At 38.6% G+C, this 24,674-nt stretch overlaps 1 protein-coding gene across 2 annotated transcripts in view; it reads right to left on the bottom strand.

The window, feature by feature from the left end:
* RBP2 (retinol binding protein 2) overlaps nt 1-23,299 on the bottom strand; it is a 66,502-nt gene extending 43,203 nt beyond the window's left edge. For both annotated transcript variants that reach the window (XM_042998997.1, XM_007086360.3), the window contains exon 1: nt 22,915-23,299. The gene's annotated coding sequence lies outside the window, so the exon portion shown is untranslated. The remainder of the gene's footprint in view (nt 1-22,914) is intronic.
* Nucleotides 23,300-24,674: the final 1,375 nt, after the last annotated feature.

The following is a 24,674-nucleotide window of genomic DNA, read 5'->3' as shown; positions in this document are numbered from 1 at the left end:
AATCTTACTATATAACTGTTACAAATATTTCCCTCAGTTCCTTGTTTGCTCTCTTCCTTTCTTTATTGCATTCCCCCCCCCATATTTTTCTCAATATAGTGTGTGTAAATATTACAAAACTCAAATTACTACATGGCTTATAATAAAAGTAGAAGTCTTTTGTGCTGCTTCTATTTACAAAGTCCTACTTCCCAGAAGCAACTGTTTTTTACCATGTTTGGCTGTTTTGCTGGCACTTGCCTCTACATTTCTCAATAGACTTATATAACTTTTCTTTACTATACCAATTTTAGACATTTTCTATTGACTTCTGTCAATTGATGTTGAAGATTTCACAGTATTATACCAGTTTTTCCTTCCCTTCCAACATATACCTTTCAGTCCTTTATTTGCTCTCTCCCTCTCTCTCTCTGTATTATCCAATTTTGGGGTAGGTCAATGTTTAGTGTTTACATTATTTTGACTATTTAAATATTGATAATCAAGCTGAATAATTTATTGTGATTAGATTTCTATTCCTGCACAACTCTTTGTTTCCCTTTGTTCTGTTAATATTTGCCTTAGGTTGTTGCTTGAAATTGTTGTGGTTTTTTTTTTTTTTTTGTAAGTCCAAATCAGTTGAACATTGTGAATTTCCTATGTTTCAGCCTAATACATATCTCTTCCTAATTCTTTCCAAACTCTCAAACACAACGTGAAATCTCTCTCAGTAGAATCAAGCGCATCAAGGAAGATATTATTTCTTGAAAATATTGTCCTGGAGTGCTTCTTCCTCCTATTGTAGCTCTCCTGTTGTACAACCCAAGGTGGTTGTGCTGTGCCTATGTCCTCAGATGTAGAAGCCCAAAGGGACAATTTTGTAGAGAGTATACCTGTAGTTCTTGATGGAAGTGGTAGGCATAGTCAATTTTCTAGATGGGAAAGAGGTGAAAGTGCAGAATCCTAGTTGTTTCTTTTATAAACATGTAACTGATCTTTCTACTTTCAGTCTTTACTCCTATCTTCTGGGGCATTTATGCTTCTGACTTCTGTGCCCCCACAGAAAGTTTTTTTGGGCAAATTAGACAGCTTCTCATTGGCATACTCCTTTTGTGACACTTGAGGGTTTTTTTTTTTCCTACTCTGCCAAGTCAATCACTACTTACCCAAACCCTTTTTCATTTCTCCCATCACTCAACTGCTTTTTCACTTTCTTCACTTTTGTGGATTTATAACATTTTTATTCTTTTCTGAAAAGTTGTGAACATTTTTAAACAGCAAAAAAAAAATATATTAGTGGGTATTCTACATAGCCCACCCATTCAGGTAGTCTTTAGCTAGCCAACTTTGTAGAGATAGAAGTTAACTTGTAGAGCTGATTGTGAGGCAACCGCTTCCAGTCTATAGCTGTGCAATTGATTCCTGATCATGGAATAGGTTTTATCCCGTAAAGAATATGAATCTCTGTAAGTCAAATTATCATTTGAAGCAGCTGTAACATCTTACTCATTCCCTCATCAACTAATGAGTTAATTTAAAACCTTTGCTAAGTGTTCATTTTATATTTATATGAGAGTTATGATTTCATCTTTAAAAGAGTATCATTTAGGGGTGCCTGGGTGGCTCAGTTAGTTAAATGTCCGACTACAGCTCCCGTCATGATCTTGCGGTTCATGGGTTCGAGCCCTGCATTGGACTCTGTTGACAGCTCAGAGTCTGGAGCCTGCTTCAGAATCTCTGTCTCCCTTTCTCTCTGCCCTCCCCCCAATCACACTGTCTGTGTCTCTTTCTCTCAAAAATAAATAAGCATTTAAAAAATATCTTTTAACAGTTTTGAAGTTTCTGCTGAGATGCACGATAGATTCACCTGACAGAGCCAGGTGGACTGTGTGCCCAGAGAAGTATATTTCATGAGCAGCTTAAAGCAAGACACATTTTTTTTTCTTGGCTCCTAGGTGAATCCAAGTATAGAATTTTAACTTTGCCAACTCTACATTCTCTGGGAAACACAATTTTGAACACAAATTAATTTAAAAATTCATGCCCAGTAGGAAGGAGAACAGGTCTCTTTGATATACAGAATGGTGATTTAAAAAAAAAAACAAACAATTTTGTGTCTGTTTCATGTGACTTGTGGCTAAAATTGTAGAATTAAAGCTATAAGCTCTCTGTATTTGGAAAGGCCTTTACTTATCAATGTGTGTGTGTGTGTGTGTGTGTGTGTGTGTGTATGTATTTTCTTATTTCTGGAGGGTATAAACAAATTAGATTACAAAGTCTTTTAAATTAAAGGAGCTTTGTTCTTATTGGTTTATAGAATAAATGTCTATATAAAATCCTCCAAATAAGATAATTAAACTTCTAATACTTTAAATGTGCTAAAAAATCTTCTTCCTGAAGCTAAGTCAGAAACCTTTTAAGAATCCAAATCCACATAATTAAAGTAAATGTTTGGCAAACAAGACCAGTTTACTAATGTGAGTTTAATAAAAACAGCTTTGTCTCCTCTGATTTATCATTGTTAAGTATAATACAAGCAGTTTTTTCTACTTAGGTATGTTTTTCTTAGACATTTATTGGTTTACTGATCAGATAAGCTAACATTATTCCTACATAATGTTTAAGATTATGAAAAATATAAGTTTATGCTTGACTAAATTGAATCATTGTTCTGACAAATTTTTAATTTCAACAGCTTTTTTAAAACCCGTAAGCTGATATTAAATTAAATTAATTATTATGTAACCAGTGAATATGTAGGTACTTTCTAAGTAGGATAGAGCACTGACACATTGATTACTAAGCATAATTTTGCTTTTTTAATATGCTAAAAGAGAAGCTATAGCAATGAGTCATGTTAATGAATGTGCTCATTTTTGCCACACAGGAATGCATGTGACTATAAAAAATTATATTCTGAACTCTGCTGTGTGCTAAAATGCTTCAGTATGACAGAAAGTTCTCAATTATCTGCTCTCTAGTTTTCTCTGTGAAATAGAAGTTAATTACTTGAGTGAAAAGTTAAAATTAATATCAGTGGTCGCAACTGCACTAGGAGAAATGACAGAAATCCAACCGAGAATATGCTTTCGTTTTTCCATAAGCAGTGGTTCTTGGGATTTATGTGTATTACAACTATTTATACTTACTCTATTAAAAATCAAAACTGAGAAATATTTAGAATACTCATTTATGTATTCATTTGAAGATAGTGATTAATGTATAGCATATTATTAAAAATAGCATCTTAATATTATTATAGAATTAGTTTTGAACTTATGGACCTCTTGACATCTGTATTAGAATAAAAGTATAACCAGAGTATGAAAAAGTGTAGTAAAGGGAAAGACTTGGAAAGTATATTTTTCTTATCCTGGTTTATAATTCTTAATCTTATAAGCTATGAAATGTGTTAAAATTTTTGCAATGTTCTCGGTCTTGATGGGCTTGCATCCTTGATTTTCTGATTAATGTCTTCACCTACAGTGTAAATGACTATTCTTTAAAAAAAATTTTTTTTAATGTTTATTTATTACTGAGAGACAGAGAGAGACACAGCATAAGCAGGGGAGGGGCAGAGAGAGAGGTAAACACAGAATCTGAAGCAGGCTCCAGGCTCTGAGATATCAGCACAAAGCCTAATGCCAGGTGGGCCTGAACCCACAAAACGCGAGATCATGACCTGAGTCGAAGTTGGATGCTCAACCGACTCAGCCACCCAGGTGCCCCAACGGCTATTCTTTTTAAAGTAACCCACATTCCTGATTGGCCTGGAACCAAGGGATACCGGGGATGTGGAACTTTCAGTATTATAATCAGAACAGTCCTGGGGAAGCTGGGAGAGTTGGCTACCTTATTTACTTTCTGTGTAATCTGCCTAGAAAGCAAAGACTCTGACTTGCCTGAAAAATCTTACCTTCTCTATGTTGACTTTATGCTCTTAATTATGAAAAAGAAGAAGAAGAAAAAGAGGAGGAGGAGAATAAAAGGGAACAAAAAAAGTTTCCTTGCTTATGAAGGTGCTAAGGTTCTTTGCAATTCTGTTTCCTCGCTGTCTTTATTTTTAAATGTTTTATTGTCACTTTGATTCAATAAGCAGCCAAGTACTGTTTCTCAAGCACCCATGATCCTGTCTTAATCAAGTGTCTAAATCTCCTCTGACAACTCTTGATTTTTGCCTTTGAAAAATTAGGTCTGAAATATAGAAGAAAATAAATAAGACTTGCAGGAAATCTTTTACACCTAAAGTAGTCTTCGAGATTTCCCAGAGGGATCCTGGAAAAACACAAAGCTTTGTTCTTTTACCTTATAAAAAGGGATGCTAGAAATAATCAGATTTGGTGAGCTGCATGGGAAGAGCTGTTAAATCAGAAGAAATGCTCAGCCTTCCCTAGGTTACATTTGTATAGGGAAGATGTTATTAATATAAATATTTCAGAAATTTTATGCTTTATAGGAAGCCCCTAGAGATTTTTCAATGACTTGCTTTCTGTATATGTTTAAATTCAGGAAAAACATTGACTGGAAGTCTTATAAGATAGTTCTGTTGAACTTTCCCCTATTTATTTGAGTCTTGATAGTGTTTTGTCTGATGATAATGAGCAACAATATATTTCAATTATTGTTTAAAATGTTGATTGTCAGTCTTTTATCTTTTTTAAAAAATTTGAATCAAGTACTTTTTAGGCCAATGCATCTTAATGCATATCAGACCTAATCATAAAATTTTATAAAAATACCATTGTCTAGACCCTACTCCAGATGTACTCAATCTTTTTATTTGATATCCTTCATATATTATATACATGTTATATCTAAGGATTATGATATATCTTAAGAATTTTCCCTCTATAAAAGTATATTCACCCAATTTTATGAATCTGATGCAACATTCACTGGCTTCTTAGAAAGTAGACTTAATGGGGCACCTGGGTGGCTCAGTTGGCTGAGTGGCCAACTTTGGCTCAGGTCATGATCTCATGCTTCGTGTGTTTGAGCCCTTCATCTGGCTCACTGCTATTAGCACAGAGCCCGCTTCGGATCCCCTGTCTCCTGCCCCCCCACCCCACCCCCGCTTCTCCTCTGCTTTCACTCTTGATCTCTCAAAAATAAATAAAAAGTTTTATATATAAAAAAAAGAAATTAGATTTAATGATTGATCTAAGAGACATTTATTTAAAGTTTCTTTTGGGAGAATGGGTTTATTACATTTGTTTTGCAAATGCACTAACCAAATAATCAGATATCCTTTCATGCTTTATTATTATTATGAACTCTTATCAGTCCATTTGAAAAATTTCAGTAATAAAATAACCATTGCTCTGTCATTTAAAAATAGTTTTTATATGCAGCAAAAGTGGTTCTAAGAGGGAAGTTTATAGCAATACAGGTTTACCTCAAGGGGAAAGAAATATATCAAATAAACAATGTAACTTTACACCTAAAAGATCTGGAAAAAGAACAACAAACAAAACCTAAATCCAGCAAAAAGAAAGAAATAAAGACTAGAGCAGAAATAAATGATATGGAAACTAAAACGAAAACAAAAACAAAAAATAGAACAGATCAATGAAACTGGGAGCTGGTTCTTTAAAAGATCAAAAAAATTGATAAACCTCTAGCAAACTCATTAAAAAAAAAAAGAGAGAGAGGACCCAAATAATCAAAATGACTAGTGAAAGAGGAGAAATAACAACCAACACCACGGAAATGCAAACAATTATATCAGAATATTATGAAAAACTATATGTCAACAAATTGGACAACTTAGAAGAAATGGATAAATTCCTAGAAGCTAACATACCAAAACCAAAGTAGGATGAAATAGAAAATTTGAACAGACCTATCACCAGCAATAAAATTGAATCCATAAAAACAAAACAAAACAAAACAAAAAACTCCCCCAAAACAAAAGTCCAGGACCCGATGGCTTTGGAGGCAAATTCTACCAAACATTTAAAGAAGATTTAAGACTCATTCTTCTTAAACTATTCCAAAAAATACAAGAGGAAGGAAAACTTCCAAATTTATTCTATGAGGCTAGTATCACCCTCATACCCAAACCAGCTAAAGACACCACAAAAATAGACAACTACAGGCCAATATCTCTCATGAATATAGATGCAAAATCCTCAAAAAATATGAACAAACCAAATCAAACAATATATTAAAATAAATCATACACCACAATCTAGTGGGATTTATTTCTGAGATGCAAGAGTGGTTCAATATTTGCAAAGCAACCAACACATTTCATATTAGTAAAAGAAAGGATAAAAACCATATGATCATTGCAATAGATGCAGAAAAAGCATTTGACAAAGTACAATATCCATTCACGATTAAAAAAAAAAAAGCTCTCGGGGCACCTGGGCGGCTCAGTCAGTTAGGCGTCCGACTTCAGCTCAGGTCATGATCTCGCGGTTCATGAGTTCGAGCCCCGCGTTGGGCTCTGTGCGGACAGCTCAGAGCCTGGAGCCTGCTTCAGATTCTGTGTCTCCCTCTCTCTTTCTCTTCCCCTACCCCTGCTCATGCTCTGTCGCTTTCTCTCTCAAAATTAAATGAATGTAAAAAAAATTTAATAAAAAAAATCTCTGCAAAGTAGGTCTAGAGGGAACATATCTCAGCATAATAAAGGTCTTACATGAAAAACCCACAGCCAACATCATACTCGATAGTGAAAAACTGAAAGCTTTTCCCCTAAGGTCAGGAACAAAATAAGGATGTCCACTCTCATTTTTACTCACCATAATACTGGAAGTTCTAGCCACAGCAAGTAGACAACATAAAGAAATAAAAAGAAGGAAGAAGTAAAACTGTCACTATAGCAGATGACATGATACTATATATAGAAAACCCTAAAGACTCTACCAAAAAACTACTAGAACTGATAAATTAATTCAGTAAAGTTGCAGGATACAAAATCAATGTACAGAAATCAGTTGCATTTCTATACACTAATAAATAAAGCAACAGAAAGAGAAATTAGAAAACAATCCCATTTACAATTGCACCCCAAATAATAAAATATCTAGGTATAAACTTTACTAAAGAAGTGAAAGATCTGGACTCTGAAGACTATAAAACACTGATGAAAGAGATTCAAGATGAAACAAAGAAATGAAGAGACATTCCTTGCTCATGGGTTGGAAGAACAAATATTGTTAAAATGTATACATGACCCAAAGCAATCTACAGATCAATCCCTATCAAAATACTAACAGCATTTTTCACAGAAGTAGAACAAGCAAACCATGTTCTACACAAAAGACCATGAGTAGCCAAAGTAATTTTGAAAAAGAAAACCAAAACTGAGGTATCAAAATTCCAGACTTCAAGTTATATTACAAAGCTATAGTAATTAAAACTGTATGGTACTAGCATAAAAATAGACACATAGATCAATAGGATAGAGCAGAAAACACAGAAAGGAGGCAAGAACATACAATGCAAAAGGACAGTCTCTTTCACAAATGGTGCTGGGAAAACTGGACAGGTACTACAACAGACTGAAACTGGACCACTTTCTTACACCATGCACAAAAGTAAATTAAAAATGGATTAAAGATCTAAATGTGGGACCTGAAACCATAAAAATCTTGAAAGAGTGCACAGGCAGTAATTTCTTTGTCACCAGCTGTAGCAACGTTTTTCTAGATATGTCTCCCGAGGCAAGGGAAATAAAAACAAAAATGAACTATTGAGACTACATTAAAATAGAACGCTTCTGCACAGTGAAAAAAACAATCAACAAAACTAAAAGGCAACTGATGGAATGAGAGAAGATATCTGCAAATGACATATCTGATAAAGGGTTAGAATCCAAAATGTCTAAAAATCTTATAAAACTCAACACCAGAAAACAAATAATCCAATTAAAAAATGGGCAGGAGACATGAACACACATTTCTCCAAAGAAGACATCCAGATGGCCAATGGACACATGAAAAGATGTTCAACATCACTCATCATCAGGGAAATGCAAATCAAAACTACAATGAGGTATCACCTTGTACCTGTCAGAATGGCTAAAATTAACAAACAAGAAACCATAGGTGTTGGCGAGAATGTGCAGAAAAAGGAACCCTCATGCACTGTTGTTGGTGAGAATGTAAACTGGTGCAGCCACTCTGGAAAACAGTATCGAGATTCCTAAAAATTTAACACTAGAACTGCCCTATGATCCAGCAATTGCATTACTGGGTATTTACCCCCAAATTAAAAAAACACTAATTAAAAGGAATACACACACCCCTGTGTTTATAGCAGCATTATTTACAAACTATGGAAGGAGCCCAAGTGGTCACTGACTGATGAATGGAAGAATGGAGGAAGAGGTAGTATATATATATATATATGCATTGGAATACTACTCAGTCATAAAAAATAAAGATCTTACCATTTGCAACAATATGAATAGAGCTAGGGAGTATAATGCTAAGTGAAATAAGTTAGAGAAAGACATAAATCATACGATCTTACTCATATGTGGGATTTAAGAAACAAAACAAATGAGCAAAGGAACATGAGAGAGAGAGAGGGAGGCAAACCAAGAAAGGGATTCAACTATATAGAACAAACTGGTGGTTAGCAGAGGGGAGATTGGTGGGAGGATGGGGAAAATAGGTGATAGGGATTAAAGAGTGAACTTGTGGTGTTGAAAAAACAAAGTAAGATAAAATGAAAAACAACAACAATCAGAACAAAAAAAAAGAACAAAAAATAGTTTCTGTTTTACTCCAATGTTTGCTGAAGTATTTTCTATAAGCTACAAGCCAGAATTTGTGTTTTTAATAAAGAAAGTCTCAGAGCCTTGTAGAAAAAGTTACTTCAAAATACAGACTTTCAAAGAACTAACTCTTGGGTAGAGGCATCTGAGCTGAAATCACTTAGGCAACTTTGAGACCATATCAGGAGACTAAGTCAGGATTTCCAGAACCTTTTTAGTTGGGAAACAGATGGCTTCATGAGATTATGAATCCAGGATATGGAATGGAATAAGAATTAATTATATAAACTGAATGAACTGATGAGAAAAATTTTATTGTGGTTGTTTGGAATATTGCTGATGTTGGTTTTTTTATTAAAACATTTTTGTTAATGTTTATTTTTGAGAGAGAGAGAGAGAGAGACAGAGTGCAAGTGGGGGAGGGGCAGAGAGAGAGAGGGAGACACAGAATCTGAAGCAGATTCCAGGCTCCCAGCTGTCAGCACAGCGCCCAATGCGGGGCTCGAATCCACAAACTGTGAGATCATGACCTGAGCCGAAGTCGGACACTCAACCAACTGAGCTACCCAGGTGCCCCGCTGATGTTGTTTTAATGCACTATTTTCCAGATATATAAGGAAGCCCTTTCTATTTCTTCCTATGCTCTAAGGAACCCATGGCAATTTGGTAGACTCTGCTCTCATAAACTAAAATGAAACACTTAAAAGTGATATCTAATTCCATGAACTCCTACGATTCAGAAATTCTGAGTCTATTTTTCATGGCAATATAGTTATTTGCATAGGTTTAACAAGAATCTGTCTTCCTTTCTACCATAACCTAATTAAACAAATTTATCAAACAACCAAGGCCTTTCCAGAGTATCATGGTTGAGAACAATGCTCTTTCAATGAGGCATGACAAGCCACTGCTAAGGAATAAAGTTTGGTTGTACTTACGGAACCATCGCTTACTATGACCTCCCAGGAAAACTGGCCTAAGTGCCTGGTTTACAGGGTTCAGCCTCACAATTTGTAAGGAAGGTCACTTTCTGGCAGGCCAGAAAACGTAAGTCATTTTGTGGACCTCGAGAAAAGTAAAATTCATCTACATTTGCAATTAAAATTTGCTAGAGTTTCTTAGGCTCATTTTTTTAGTCAGGGGAGAGCAAATAGACATTTATTTTTTTTTTTTAATTTTTTTTTTTAATTTTTTTTTTCAACGTTTTTTATTTTTTTATTTTTGGGACAGAGAGAGACAGAGCATGAACGGGGGAGGGGCAGAGAGAGAGGGAGACACAGAATCGGAAACAGGCTCCAGGCTCCGAGCCATCAGCCCAGAGCCTGACGTGGGGCTCGAACTCACGGACCGCGAGATCGTGACCTGGCTGAAGTCGGACGCTTAACCGACTGCGCCACCCAGGCGCCCTGCAAATAGACATTTTTAAAAGTCCAATTTGAGAATCCTTATGAAAACTTTCAGATGGAAGTTAATTTTATAAATGTTCAATATTGTGTTACTCTAGATACCACAAAACAAATTTAAAGAAACCTATCTTAACACTCTTACTGCACCTATGCACATAATCAGGCCAAAGATTTGGATAACAGTCTTATTTTGTGATCAGGAATAATCTTTCTTGAGATTATTATGATGACAAATTGGGGAGACTGTCAGGGAAAATTGTAAAAGACTTGAAACAGGCAAAATAATGTTAGTGGGTATCCTGTCTAGCCTACCCATGCAGGTTACCTTTGGTTGTCTTTGACTAGGCTCTTTTCTTTTTTATTTAAGCTTATTTATTTCTTAGAGGGGTGGGGAAGGCAGAGAGAGAGGGGGACAGAGGATACAAAGCAGCCTCTGTGCTAACAGCAGAGGGCCTGATGTGGGGTTCAAACTTAGGAACTGTGAGATCATGACCTGAGCCAAAGTAGGACACTTAACTGACTGAGCTGCCCAGGTACCCCTTAAGTTTTTATTTTAATTCCAGTTGGTTAACATACAGTGTAATTTTAGTTTTAGATGTACAATATAGTGAGTCAAAAATTCCATACATCAGTCAGTACTCATCATGATAAGTGTACTCATTAATCCCTGTGACTTCTCCTCTTGTAACCATCAGTTTGTTCTCTATAGTCAAGGGCGAGTTTCTTGGCTTCTCTCTCTCTCTCTCTCTTTCTCATTTTCCCTTTGTTCATTTGTTTTGTTTCTTAAATCCCACATATGGTGTTTGTCTTTCTCTAACTTATTTCATTCAGCATCATATTCCCTAGCTCCATCCATATCATTGCAAATGGCAAGGTTTCATTTTTTTCTTAAAGCTGAATAATATTCCATGGTGTATCTATACCACCTTTTCTTTATCCAGTCATCTATCGAAGTGTACTTGGTCTGCTTCCACGGTTTGGCTATTGTAAATAATGCTGCTATAAACATAGGGGTGTGTACATTCCTTTGAATTAGTGTTTTTGTAATTTTGGGGTAAATACCCAGTAGTGCAATTGCTGGATCATAGGGTAGTTCTATTGTTAACTTTTTGAGGAACCTCCATACTGTCTTCCACAGTGGCCACACTAGTTTGCATTCCCACCAATAGTGCATGAGGGTCCCTTTTTCTCTACATCCTCACCAACACCTGTTGTTTCTTGTATTGATGATTCCAGGTGTGAAGTGATATTTCACTGTAATTTTGATTTTCATTTCCTGATGATAAGTGATGTTGAGCATCTTTTCATGTGTCGGTTGACCATCTGGATGTCTTCTTTGGAGAAATGTCTGTTTTTGTCTTCTGCCCATTTTTAAATTGGATTATTTGTTTTTTAGGTGTTGAGTTTTATAAGTTCTTTATGCATTTTGGATAAGAACCCTTTATTGGATATGTCACTTGCAAATATCTTCTCTCAATCCATCAGTTGTCTTTTAGTTTTGTTGATTGTTTCTGACTAGGCTGTTTTCCAACTCTGTGAGATAGAAGTTAACTTGTAGAACTAATAATAATACAACTATTTCCAGTCTATAGCTATGCAAATGATGTCTAATCTTGACAATGCAAGTAGATTTTGTTAGGTAGGGGGTATAAGTCTCTAAGTCAAATCCTCCTTGTAAAGATATTAATGTAATATCTTAGTGGCTCTTTCATTAATTAATAAGTTAAATAAAATCTTTGCCAAGTATTTATTTCATATTTGCATGAAGGTCATGATTAATCATCTTTAAAAATTGTCCTTTAACATTTTTATTGTCATTGTAATGAAATTTTGGGAAAGAGCAGTGATAAATTCATGTATTTAATCCACTTATTTATTTATTTACTTATTTAGTATTATTTTCTTAATGTTTATTTATTTTTGAGAGAGAGACAGACAGAGCATGAGCAGGGGAGGGCAGAGAGAGAGGGAGACACTGAATCCAAAGCAGGCTCCAGGCTCTGGGCTATTAGCACAGAGCCTGACGTGGGGCTTGAACTCAGGAGTCATGAGATCATAACCTGAGCAAAGTGGGATGCTTAATTGACTGAGCCACCCAGGCACTCCTAATCCACATTTTTAAACTGAAAGTTCTGTGCAGAAATTTTAATTTATAGGTACTTCAAGTTATCAAACTTTTCCTTCATTGGCTCTAAGGCTTATGTCATAGAAAGGTCTTCCCCACCCCAAGATTAATTTTAAAAAGAAAAAGAAAACCTCATGTAATTACTTCTAGAACCTTTACGCTTTCATTTTTAAGCCTATAAACTTTTTGATTTAGCTTAATTATTTTCACAAATGTGTCATTGATTGTCCCAACACCATTTCAAATAGTTTCCCCACTAATTTAAAATTCTATTTTGCTATGAAAATGTGAAAGAGGGCTCCTGGGTGGCTCAGTTGGTTAAATGTCAGACTCTTGATTTCAGCTCAGGTCATGATCTCATGGTTCGTGAGTTTGAGCTCCACATCTGGTTCTGCGCTGACAACGTGGAACCTGTTTGGGATTCTCTCTCTCTCCGTCTCTCTCTCTCTCAGCCCCTCCCCAGCTTGTGTGCTTACACACTCTCTCTCTAAATAAATAAACATAAAAAAAGAAGGAAAGTGGGAAAATGTTCACATGCAATGTACATATTAACTTAGGAAGAATGGACATCTTTATAATGTTGAGTTCTCCTATACAAGAACAGGGTAGAGTTTTCCATTAATCCAAATATTATCTCATGTTAAGACTAAGTTTAAAGTTTTTGTCTATATAACCTTTATATTTTTGTTAGTTATTTCTAAATATTTTGTCTGTCATGGTTATTAGAAATAGAATATTTTCTCATACTATATTTTCTAGTTGTTTCTTGTTTGTATATAAGAAAGCTACTGACTTGGGCATCAATTTTGTGCCTAGTTACCTTTTTGAATTCTCTTATTATCTGTAATAGTTTTTTACTTGATTTACTTATATTCTTGTATTTTCAAGTATACAATCATATCATCTACAAATAATGTTAGTTTTGCTTCCTTGTTTCCAATTTTTATACTTTTATTTATTTTATTATTTTATTATTTGTACTTTTGGATCGTTGGCAACGGCTAATCCTCACAGAAAAATATTAGTGGTTATCTGTGTCTTATTCTTGATTTTAGTAGAAATATTTTTAATGTCTTGTCAATAACTGATTAGTTTTTAGTCTAATATGTCTTGTTAAGAAGTCAGCCACCCAAGTCTATTTTGCTGAACCTTTATTTATTTATTTTATTTTTTTACATTTATTTATTTTTGAGAGACAGAGACAGAGAACAAGTCGGGGAGGGGCAGAGAGAGAGGAAGACACAGAATCCGAAGCAGGCTCCAGGCTCTGAGGTGTCAGCACAGAGCCCGAGTCAGGGCTCGAATCCACAAACAGTGAGATCATGACCTAAGTCGAAGTCAGACACTTAACCAACTGAGCCACCCAGGTGCCCCTACTGAGCCTTTATTTTTAAGTTAGCATCAGAAATGGTAGGACACAATGAAATATATAACATCATTTGCATAAATTAAGAATACAGTGCCAGAAAACAATGCACATGTTGCAAAAATATGTTAACACTAAACTTATTAAAATGGTCACTTATGGAGGAAAGGGAATGAGAATATAAAGATAGAAAGGAAAAATATATTCATCCCAAAAACCTAACCTGATGAAACCTTGAAAGAAAAAAAGTACAAGTTTTGTTCCTTTTAGTATTTAATAAAATTTGCCTGTGAAATCATCTGGGCCTACTGCTTTTATGAGAAAGGGTGGTTCTTTGACAGCTTCCTTAATTTCAATAAAAGTCATTGATCTCTCTAGATTTCAGTCTGTTCTGCGATAAGTTTTGATTTTTTACATTTTACTTAAAAATCTTTCATTTCTTGAAGAAATAATCATACTTTTATTTCCTCTGTGTCACTAGCTATTTCCTCATTCTAATTTTAATTTTATATACTTATGAATTCTTCTTAATTTCATTAGCTGGTGGTTTCTCTATTTTATTTCTAAAGATCCAACACTTTTAATTATTTATTTAATACTTATTAATTTATTATTGAAGTGGGGAGGGGCAGGGGAAGAAGGAGAGAGAGAATCCCAAGCAGGCTCCACACTCTGCTCAGGGCCCAACTGTCATGAGATCATGAACTGAGCTGAAATCAAGAGTCACAGGCTCAGCTAACTCATCTACCATGTGCCCTACAACCCTTTATTTATTAAAAAAATTTTTTTAATGTTTATTTATTTTTGAGAGAGAGACAGAGTGCGAGCAGGGGAGGGGCAGAGAGCGAGGGAGACACAGAATCCGAAACAGGCTCCAGGCTCTGAACTGTCAGCACAGAGCCCCACACGGGGCTTGAACCCACGAACCGCGAGATAATGACCTGAGCTGAAGTCGGATACTTAAGCAACTGAGCCACCCAGGTGCCCCTCCAAACCTTTATTTTTAAATATTTGTTCTATTTGCCTATTTTCAATGGCAAAAATTTCTGTTTTTGCTTTGTCAGTTCCTTCTTCCTATTATTTTATACTAATTTTGCTATTCTTTTTCTAACACTTAAATTCGTAATTACTTCCAAACCTTGTTCAATAATAGTAATTATAATTTATATATTAATTATATTAATTTATTAATTACCTAAGGATATGAGCATTTTCTTATATTGTAAATCATATCCCTTAGGATTTTGTATGTAGTGTTATTAAAAATATTTTTTCTAATTGTGATATAATTATAGACTCACGAGTTGCAAAAATAGTACAGAGAGGTCCTGAGTACCCGTCACCTAGCTTCTCCCACTGGTGACATCTCCTACAACTATAGAGCATTATCAAAATGGGAAATTTGTTGTCACAATACATACGATTGACTACAAATTTTATTCGGATTTCACCCTCTCATTTTGTATGTCTGTGTGTATACTTCCGTGATATTTAATCACATGTATAGATTCATACAACCATTATAACAGTCAAGATATGGACTGTTCTATCTCCACAAAAATACTCTCTTATGTTGTCCCTTTATAGCCACAACCTCCTGCCCCTTCCTAACCCCTAGCAACCACTGATGTGTCCCCCGTCTTAACAATTTTGTCATTTAGATAATGCCATATAAATGGAACCATATAATATGCAACTTTTGAGACTGGGTTTTTTCGCTTTGCTTAATGCGCTAAGATCCATCCAATTATTTTAAGTATGAACAGTTTCTTGCTTTTGTTGTTGACTAGCATCCCGTCAACCCTTCATCTGTTGAAGGTCATTGGGATTTTTTTTAGTCTTTGGCTATTAGAAATAAGCAGCTATGAACATTCACGTACAGGTTTTTGTGTGACTATAATGTTCCATTTCTCTGGGAAAAACACCCAGCAGGGTGATTACTGGTTGTATGACAAGTGTATGTTTAATTTTTTAAGAAACTGCCAGACTCATTTCCAGAGTGGCTCTACCATTTTATATTTCCACCAAAAATGTACAAGTGATCTAGTATCTCTGGAGGGCTGCCCATACTTGGCATTATCATATATTTAATTTTAGCCATTCTAACAAGTATAATAGCATACTTTTTTAACAGATACTACTATGATTAAAATTGCATTTTCCCAGTGGCTAGTGATCCTGAACATCTTTTAATGTGTTTGCCACCCTTATGTCATCATTGGTAAAGTGTCTATTCAAGTTTTTTACTCATTTTCTAGATAAGACTGTTGTCTTACCATTGAATGTAGAAAGTCCTTTCCATATTTTGTATATGAGTCCCTTGCTGGGATATAGGATTTGCAAATGTTTTCTACATTTATATTATCATCATTGTCTAACCATTTTGCCACTTCAGTTTTGATTTACTGTTTGCTCAAGAAATATTTTTAAGAGAGTTCATGCACCACAAAAAGAATGGAATTTATAATGATACAATGTCAGTCAGGAGAGCAGTCATGCAGTCATCTGGGGCTGATAGGGAAGGTGTCTTGTTTCAATAGGGCCTTTAGCTGAGTCTTCAAGAATAGGTAGGGCTTGGGGGAAAATAATCTGTAGTGATTGCAGCAACCTTGAGGGTTATCAATTAGGGGCTATAAAATGGTGAGAGGCCCAAAGTACACAATAGCAGAAATTTTCTGAAGACATACTCGGGCATTATCTTGATATCCTAGATTAGGTGTTGCAATGGCCACCTCATCTGAGGAGCAGCACCCTCTCAGAGGTGGCCTCTTCTGTAGGCCAAAGGTCTCTTACCCATTGCTGCGTGGCAGGAAGATTTCTTTACGCTGGTTGGAGGTCTCCTTTGAAGGGCCATAAATGAAAGCATGGTCAGGGCTGGGCTGATAACCATGGTGTGTGAAGTTCAGAGTAGTAATTACCTTACTTGCACAGCCCAGTAACTCAGAGAACATAGTGCGAAGTGAGGAGGGAAAGGAGAACGGCATGAGACCAGGTCCTACCCAGCTGGAGAAAGTCTGATAGAGGCCACATGGTCATCAAAGAAGAACGAGCTCCTGGAATGTGCAACCTGACTTGACCCCTCACTTCCAACATCACAACAGCACCAAACCAATCGAAATTGAGCAGAATTAGTTAGGTAATAGTCAAGAAGGCTTCTTGGAGGACGGACTTGGAGAAGTTCGTAAGAATTTGCTAGAAAGGGAAGAACTAGGCACTTTTTTTTTTTTTTTCAGTGAGAACAGGGAGAACAATAGCGTAGTGCAGTGTAGTCACTGTTGACTTCAGGAGACAAGCCTGGCTCAACCAGAAAGGATGTGTTCAGGACTTCAGGGGAGTGGGGGACTTCTTAAGGAGGACTTGAACACCAAAATGAGGGCAGATGCCACAGGACAGGAATTAAGGTACTCCTCATGGGCTCAGGAAGTTCCCCACATTCTCCCCCACCACTTGTCATGGTGTCTGAGATGTCAAGGAGGGTCTAGGGTGACTTCTTCAGGTTAAGGCATTGTTGCCTCCAGATTCTTCATTTAGGGGTGAACAGTCTGGAGATATTTCTTCCCTCTGGTATTCCTCCCATACAATGGACCAGCCTAAGTTGCTTCACCTGGTGCTGCATCTCTTTGCCTACTAGAAAATTCCCCCCTCTTATCTCTCCAAATACCCAGCCAGCTTGCTCAGTCCACACTTGCCAGGGGGTCCTTCTCGAGTCCTGCCCTGCACACTGTTCTCAATATGCCAACAAGCTCTTATGGCACTGGACATCTGAGGCACTCATTTGGCCCCTGGCCCCGGTGTAACACTTACGTGTGAATGGCCCAGCCATGGCCCTGGCCCTGCTCAGGTGATCAGTAGACATTTATGAAGCAATGAAAGATAATAGGGGCACGTCTTAATCCAGTAAGGCCATTTTAAATCTGTTATCTGATATTGTCTCACCTATTAATAGTTAATATCATTATCATGGGTAGGTTTGTTTTTGTTTTTGCTTAAAACAACAGAAATTTATTCTCTCACTTCAGGCAGCCAGGATTCCAAAATCCAGATATTGACAGGGTGGGTTCCTTCTGGAGGCTTGAGCAAGAATCTGTTCAGTTCCTCTCTCTTAGATTCTAGTAGTTACTGGCAATTCTTGGCATTTTTTTGGCTTATAAACACAACAGTCCAAATTTTGCCTCCATATTCAAACCACCTTCTTTTGTGTGTGCCCTTTTCTATCTCCTATAAGGACAGTCTCGTTGGATTTACTACGATCGTAATCTTGATTCTACCTTAATCACATCTCCATGGGACTTAAGTAATTTAAATTAATAACAGAGCCACCCTCTTTTTCTATCTTCTAATTCACGACCCCTCTAAGGTTCAAAAAGACAATCTGATGCTCATTAGCTATTTCCTCCCTATCTTCTAGGTCGTTGGCATCTAGACTCTGAACAGTTACCTCATGGAAGGGTCACAGTCTTTGGCATCTCAAAGACCCAGGTGCCAATCTCAGTGCTTCCTCTTGGTTCTGCCCTTAAAAGCCTACAGAGAAGAAAGGAGGTCTTGCCATGGGCTGATACATCATACTCATGGGGCACAGCACTTCTTCATGGTTCCCCACTGAGATACTGGCAGTCCGCACAGGGGCCACCTTGATTATGTGTCTGAGAGCTCCCTTATTGGTTATTTACTGCTGGGTAACAAATTACTCCTTAACTTAGTGGCTTTAAGCAACATAAACTTCTATTGTCTCATAGTTTCTATGGGTCAGGAGTTGGAGAGTGGCCTAGTTGGACTGAAGGACCTGCTTTCGAAGGTGGCTCACTGGCTGCTGGTGGGAGGCTTCAGTTGCTTTCCATGTGGGCCTCTCCACAGGGCTACTCAAGTGTCCTTGTGACATAGCGCCTGGTTTCCCTCAGATCAAGTAGTCTGAGAGAGAAACCAAGGAGGCAGTTGTACGTACCCTTGTATGACCTACCTTCAGAAGTCACATACCCTCACTTCTGCTACCAGTCCACATTCAAGGGGAGGGAAATTAGGCTTTGAAAGGCAGGCATATCAAAGGATTTGCCAGAGGATTTAAAAACCACCACAGCTCTCTTTTCTACTAGGTCTCCATCCTTCTCTGTCTTCATCTACGTGGTCTTATTACTACTCTTGTTCCCCTAACCCCTCACCCTTACTCCCAGAGTCCAGGATCTCTGCCAGAGTGGGATGTGTGTGTGTGTGTGTGTGTGTGTGTGTGTGTGTGTGTGTGTGATACTAGTTAGGGAAAACAAAGGGTTTAATTGGCTGATAAGTAAAAAGCCCAGGGTTAGGACTGACATCAGGTAGGGCTGGATCCTGACATGCGAATGATGGAGCATCTCTTCATCTCTTGCCTCTGCTTTCTTCCATGAGTCTTCATTTCAGTAAGACTTCCTCTATGTGATGGCTTTCAGCAGCTCCAGGCTGACATTCTACCCCTTTAGTATTCCCAAAGGATAGAGAGCATCTCTTTCTCAGTATCTTAAATGAAAACCCCAAGATTATGTATTTGTGTCAGGTCTAGCGACTTTGAGTGTGATTGGCCAGGCCTGTGTTGTATGGCAACCCTGGAACTGACTGGGGACAAGGGAAGCAAGAACTGTCTGAAGTACATGGACTGAGTGTTATTATCAGAAGAAAGGGGACCAGACTTGGAACAACTACACTGGCAGCAATCTGCGACACTGATGGTGAGCACTGAAGGAGACAAAGTATATAAACTGGCGCTTGATGGAAATTTTTTCTGGATTCTTCTATTTTTCCCTTTCTCTGTATTTAATCATCTGATAAGTCCCACAGATTTTCCTTTAGCATTGCTGGTTGCCACGGCCCCTCCTCCTCCAAAGCACTGCCTTGCTATGGCCTCTCACTGCTGCTCTCCTGGACTAGGCTGGGGACACCCCTCCAACTCTCTCAGAGCACAGAACCTGAATCTGGCTCTGGAAGATCCATCATCTGCACACACTTTCCAATATCCCCTTGGCTACAGAAGAACACGCGGATAGTTTGTAGCAGAGGAAGATGGCTGCCGGTGGGTGGTAGAACTAGGTAGATGGGATGGAGCGGAGATGCACGGTAGCTATGGAACTGGCTCCCACGGTTCCCGGTGCAGCCCTGGAAACCAGAGCATCTAAGAGCTGTGGGAGACCAGATGGCCAGAGTGTACTAGAGCTTCTCAGCCTCCACATTCAAGCAGCCCCATCCTCCATTTTCCCCAGAGGAGAAACGATGGCTTTCCATTCTTTGATCTAAAATGGAAAGTGCCCGGCTAACCTTGCCAGGGGGCTCCTCAAGATGTCAACTCTGTAAGGGTAGTCATAGTTAAGCCAGATGGAGTTTGATTTTGTGCAGGATCGTTTGTTTAAATTTTTATACTAGTTTTTTTTTGTTGTTGTTGTTAAAGTTTTAAATCACGGAATATTTCAAGTATCTACAGAAGCAGAAAGGATAGCTGAAGAAATTCCATATGCCCATCACCCAGCTTCAGCATTTATCAGGTTGTGGCTAGTCTTATTTTGTCTCCATTCCTACTATTCCTCACCTTTCCAATTATCTTGAAGCTAAACCCAGATATTATGCCCTTTCTCCATAAATATTTCAGTGTGTATCTTTAAAAGATAAGAACTCTTAAAATACATTACCATAATGCCATAATACTAAAAGTTTAATAGCATTTCTGGCAATATCACATGTCGTCAGTGTGCAAATTTCCCTAGTTATCTCATAGTTTAGTTATCTCTAGTTTCTGTTTGTTCTGTATTTTGTTTTCACAATTTATTTATTTGAATTAGGATTCAAATAAAGGCCATATAGTATAATTAGCTGATACGTCTCCTGAGTTTATTTTAGACTATAGGTTCCCTCTGTATGCCTTTTTTGTTCCTTGCAATTTATTTGCTGAGGAAACCAGGTTGTTTATCCTGCAGTTTCTTATAGTCTGGGTTTTGCTGATCGCACCCCTCAAATGTCTAACATGTCCCTCCGCCCCTACATTTCCTGTAAATATGTAGTTGGATCCAGAGACTTGACCAGATTCTATGTGGATCTTTTGGTGAGGCCACTTGGTAGGTGGATTGTGTAAGAAGCACAGAGACGTTGTTGCCTCTCTGTACTACTTAGTACCTGTGACACTGGACCCTGGGAACCGGAAGTCTGCCACTGGTGTCACCCCAAGCCAATTCCTCCACTGGTCCCATTTCAAAAAACGGAATTTGCATTATCCATCTTTCTCACCTAGTTCCCTTTCCAGATCTCTTTACTTGGTGTGACTGAGGGAATCTTGGTCTCATACCTGGAAACTGCATGCAAAGAAGGCTGGGGAAGCTATTTCTTTCTTTGATGAATACCTGAGAGAGATGGAATCCCCAAAGAAGGGATTCCCTAAATATGGGAGACTTGTTCATAAGATGGCAGACAGCCACAGATATGATGAATGTGCACGAGGGCATCTAAGACCATGGTAAGACTGAGAACTAAGCGGTAGGAGTTCAAACAGGACCTCCACTGGGGTATGTGGTTTTGGGGGAAGGGACCCATTGGGCTTAGACCTCGTATTCATGAAGGGCTTTTCAACTTTTGACATTATTGCCAAGTGGTTACAGAGAGACAGTAATGGGACAGAATAGAGTTCCTTCTCTACCTTTATTATTATTTTTTTTTAATATGAAATTTATTGTCAAATTGCTTTCCATACAACACCCAGTGCTCATCCCAACAGGTGCCCTCCTCAATATCCATCTACCTTTAAACCTGTACACCATGCTTGGACCAGACTATCCCAGGTACACTCTGAATTCAGAGATTTTGTAAATGCTAAAATTATTCTGGAACTAGCACTATATAAGTATACTGTATTTTTGTGTACTAACCTATTTGTTACCTGCAGCCATTTAAAACAAACCACAACTTTTGTTAATTCAGATCTGGTATTTCTTTGTTAGAGGCATCTTAAGAAATGGCCAGGATCATCTTAAAGAAGATCAGTACTCAAAGAAGGGGGTATTTTGTGGGTTGTGGAGGGGGGAGAGGAGGGCCCCAAAACTTTATCTCTGAACGATTGGTAGGATTTTGATTATTGTAAGAGAATGGGGCATATCATCATGGGTGTGTCCCTCCTGGAGTGAATCAAGTCCCTTTTCCCAGAGGGACACTTATCCCTTTCCTTGTCCCCACTATCCCTGAGAGGAAAGCCACTTCTGTGACTTGGGTGATTAGCATGTCCCTACCACCTACCCTGACTCAGTCCTGCAGGTCCCCAGCTCAGGGTGGGGTGTGGGGTTGGGGCCGCACTGGTGAAGTCCCTGGGAACTGAGATTAGGAAAGACTCAGCTCTGCAGATGGAGGCAGGCTGGGGGGACTATTCCTGTCAGCGTTGGCGTGGGTAAGGGACATGTGGGGGAATTAAGCAGAGTTTAATTGCAGGGCAGTGTTGAGCTGTTTCATTTGCACCTGAAAAGAACAATAATGCTGTCCTAATTAATTGAGACAGAAGTTATAAATCAGGGCTTCCAGAGAGGTCCTTGGGGTCCACCTTGTCAGGATGTTCTTACAGGAGGGTTTTGGAGGCTGCCCAAAGAACGACATTTCAGGGGCTTTGGGGGTTTAGGGTCTGAAGTCCGTCCACCTGCCAGCCCTAGGATGACAGGTCACTGTGTCTGTGCATCGCAGACTCTGGGTTCTCAATCAGTATCATGTGTGAGAGAGAGAGAGCGACAGAGAGACAGAGAAAGAGAACCTGCACTTGGGTTTGCACCCCCAAAACATCAGAGAGGCTCTGCTCTACCTCCTCCTTCTGCCTCTGAGAGGTTTGGGGCTTCCTGCCCTAGCTGAGCCACGCTTCCTGATTTCTGTTAAATGGTTCCCTGTGTCCCCTGAACTTCAGCTCCTTCTGTTTTTCTGTCACCCACACTGTGTCAGCAATGAAGTCATGTTGATTCCACTCCTTGGATGCCAATCAGATCTCTGTTTTTGTTTTTGTTTGTTTAACCCACATATAAATTGGCTTGTTATATGCCAGGCACTGTTCAAATCTCTTTGTAAAAATAATATATATAGTAATCCTCCTTACCCGTGGAGGATATGTTCCAAGACCCCAAGTGGATGCCTGAAACCACAGATAGTACTGAACCCTATATATATAATGCATTTTCCTAGACGTACAGTACCTAGGACAAAGTTTAATTTATAAATTGGGCACAGAACGACATTAACAATAAATAATAAAATAGAACAATTTATAGCAACATACTGTAATAAAAGTTATGTGAATGTGATCTCTCCAAATATTGTATTAGACTGTACTCACCTTTCGTCATGATGTGAGATGATAAAAAGCCTGCGTGAGACCTGGCGCGAGGAGACTGGCACAGGCACCCTGAAGTCGCGATAGGCTACTATTGACCTTCTGCAGATTCGTCAGGAGGAAGAATCTTCTGCTTCCGGGGAGGGGGTAACTGAAACCTCAGCAAGTGAAACTACGGATTAGGGGGGACTACTGTATCTTTTCTAAGTAAGCTCATTAGATGGATTAGATTCATTCAAGCCTCACAAAAAGTCCATGGCAAAAGGTCAGCTCTGATTTGCAGAGGAGTAAACTGAGGCACAGAGAGGCTGTACAATTTGCCTTAACCTCACAGAGCTGGGGAGTAGCACGGTTGGGAACTGAACCGAGGCCACGTGGTTCCCGAGCTTGGGAGCTCAGTCACTTCACCCCCACCGCCACTCCTCCGGGAGGGCCTAGGCTCGGCCTCAGCGCTTCCTGCCTGAGTTCCTGCATGTGGCAAGCCTACGTTTTGAAAATGTGAAGTTATGTAATACAAACGCGTTAATAAGTTATGTTAGTGTAGAGTGTGTTTTGAAATATTGTAACCCTCCAGCTTGAAAAATGTGGAAAAAAAATAACCTTTTCAAGTTGACTGGCCCATGGAATTGCAAGATGTAGTGAAGCTATTTCCATAGCTCAGTGGCACCAGGTGAGCTGGTAAATAGATAACTTCCATCCTTTGTCAGTCCCGTGGGGCTCTCAGTGTTGTTGACGTGCTTTGGAAATTGAGCGAACGAATCCGTTGCTAGTGCCCCGTTCTGTGAACAGGCACCGTTGTTAGAGCAGAGAGTCGTTTTCATATCCTCTAACAATGGCATCTGAGTGTCAGTTCAGTGGCAAAGCTTGCAATAGCGTTCCAAAAATGGAACGGACGTCAATAGCTTTGCACTGGAGGTGAGAGGTGCTAAAATGCCACAAAGAAGGCTGAATAAGCACCGTGTTGCTCGCCGCTGCCCACTTAGAAGCGAGCCCTCTGCAAAATAGTGGAGTTGGTGCTTAGGAGAGGAAAAGCTGCGCTGAAGCCCAAAGATTGCTTCTCGGGTTACAGATCTATGCACAGTAAGGAACCCTCCCACTTTACATATACTTCTTTGGGAAGATTAGTCTTCTATGATGTGAATTTTGAATTAAAGGTGACGGCCCTGCGCTCAGCTCCAACTCGTATTTTTCATTCTTTACTCTTCTTACTGCTGAGAGAACGGCTCCCGGATTAGTTCTGCTCAAAGGCTGATCCTGCCACTCTAAGGCTCAAAAACGTCATGTGGCTCCCACTGAGGTCCTGTTGGTCAAGCTCTTCAATCAGAGTGGGGCTGAGTCTCCCCATGAGACCAGAGACTCCCAATGGTGGGGCCATGACCTCTCCGTCACATGCACTCACACTTTGAGTCCCCATCAGAACCTAACTGTTGGGTGAGGTATTTACGTATTGGGGGTGGGCATCTGTAGGGGATCCCCATACCTGGGATGGGATAGGATGGGAACTCCAGAATGTCCAACAGGTATGATGCTAGGTCAGTGCTTCATTAAACATTTGTGTAACGAGTGAGTGAACAGCCGTTATGACCTTCTAGGCCTTTGACTTCTCTATTCTCAGGACCAGAGACCAGGGCAAAGGTGAAAAGGTCTCTAAAATCTTAAGCCTTACTGGGTTTCATTGCCTTGTCTAGGCCAGGGAAATGACCTAGATAATGAAAAAAACATTAAACATTTCTTACATTTGTCTAAGGCAGGGTTTCTCAACT

This window comes from Panthera tigris, chromosome C2 (assembly GCF_018350195.1).
Source record: "Panthera tigris isolate Pti1 chromosome C2, P.tigris_Pti1_mat1.1, whole genome shotgun sequence".
Lineage (NCBI taxonomy): Eukaryota > Metazoa > Chordata > Mammalia > Carnivora > Felidae > Panthera > Panthera tigris.
The sequence above is the reverse complement of the archived record's forward strand: the minus strand, read 5'-3'. Positions and strand labels throughout refer to the sequence as shown.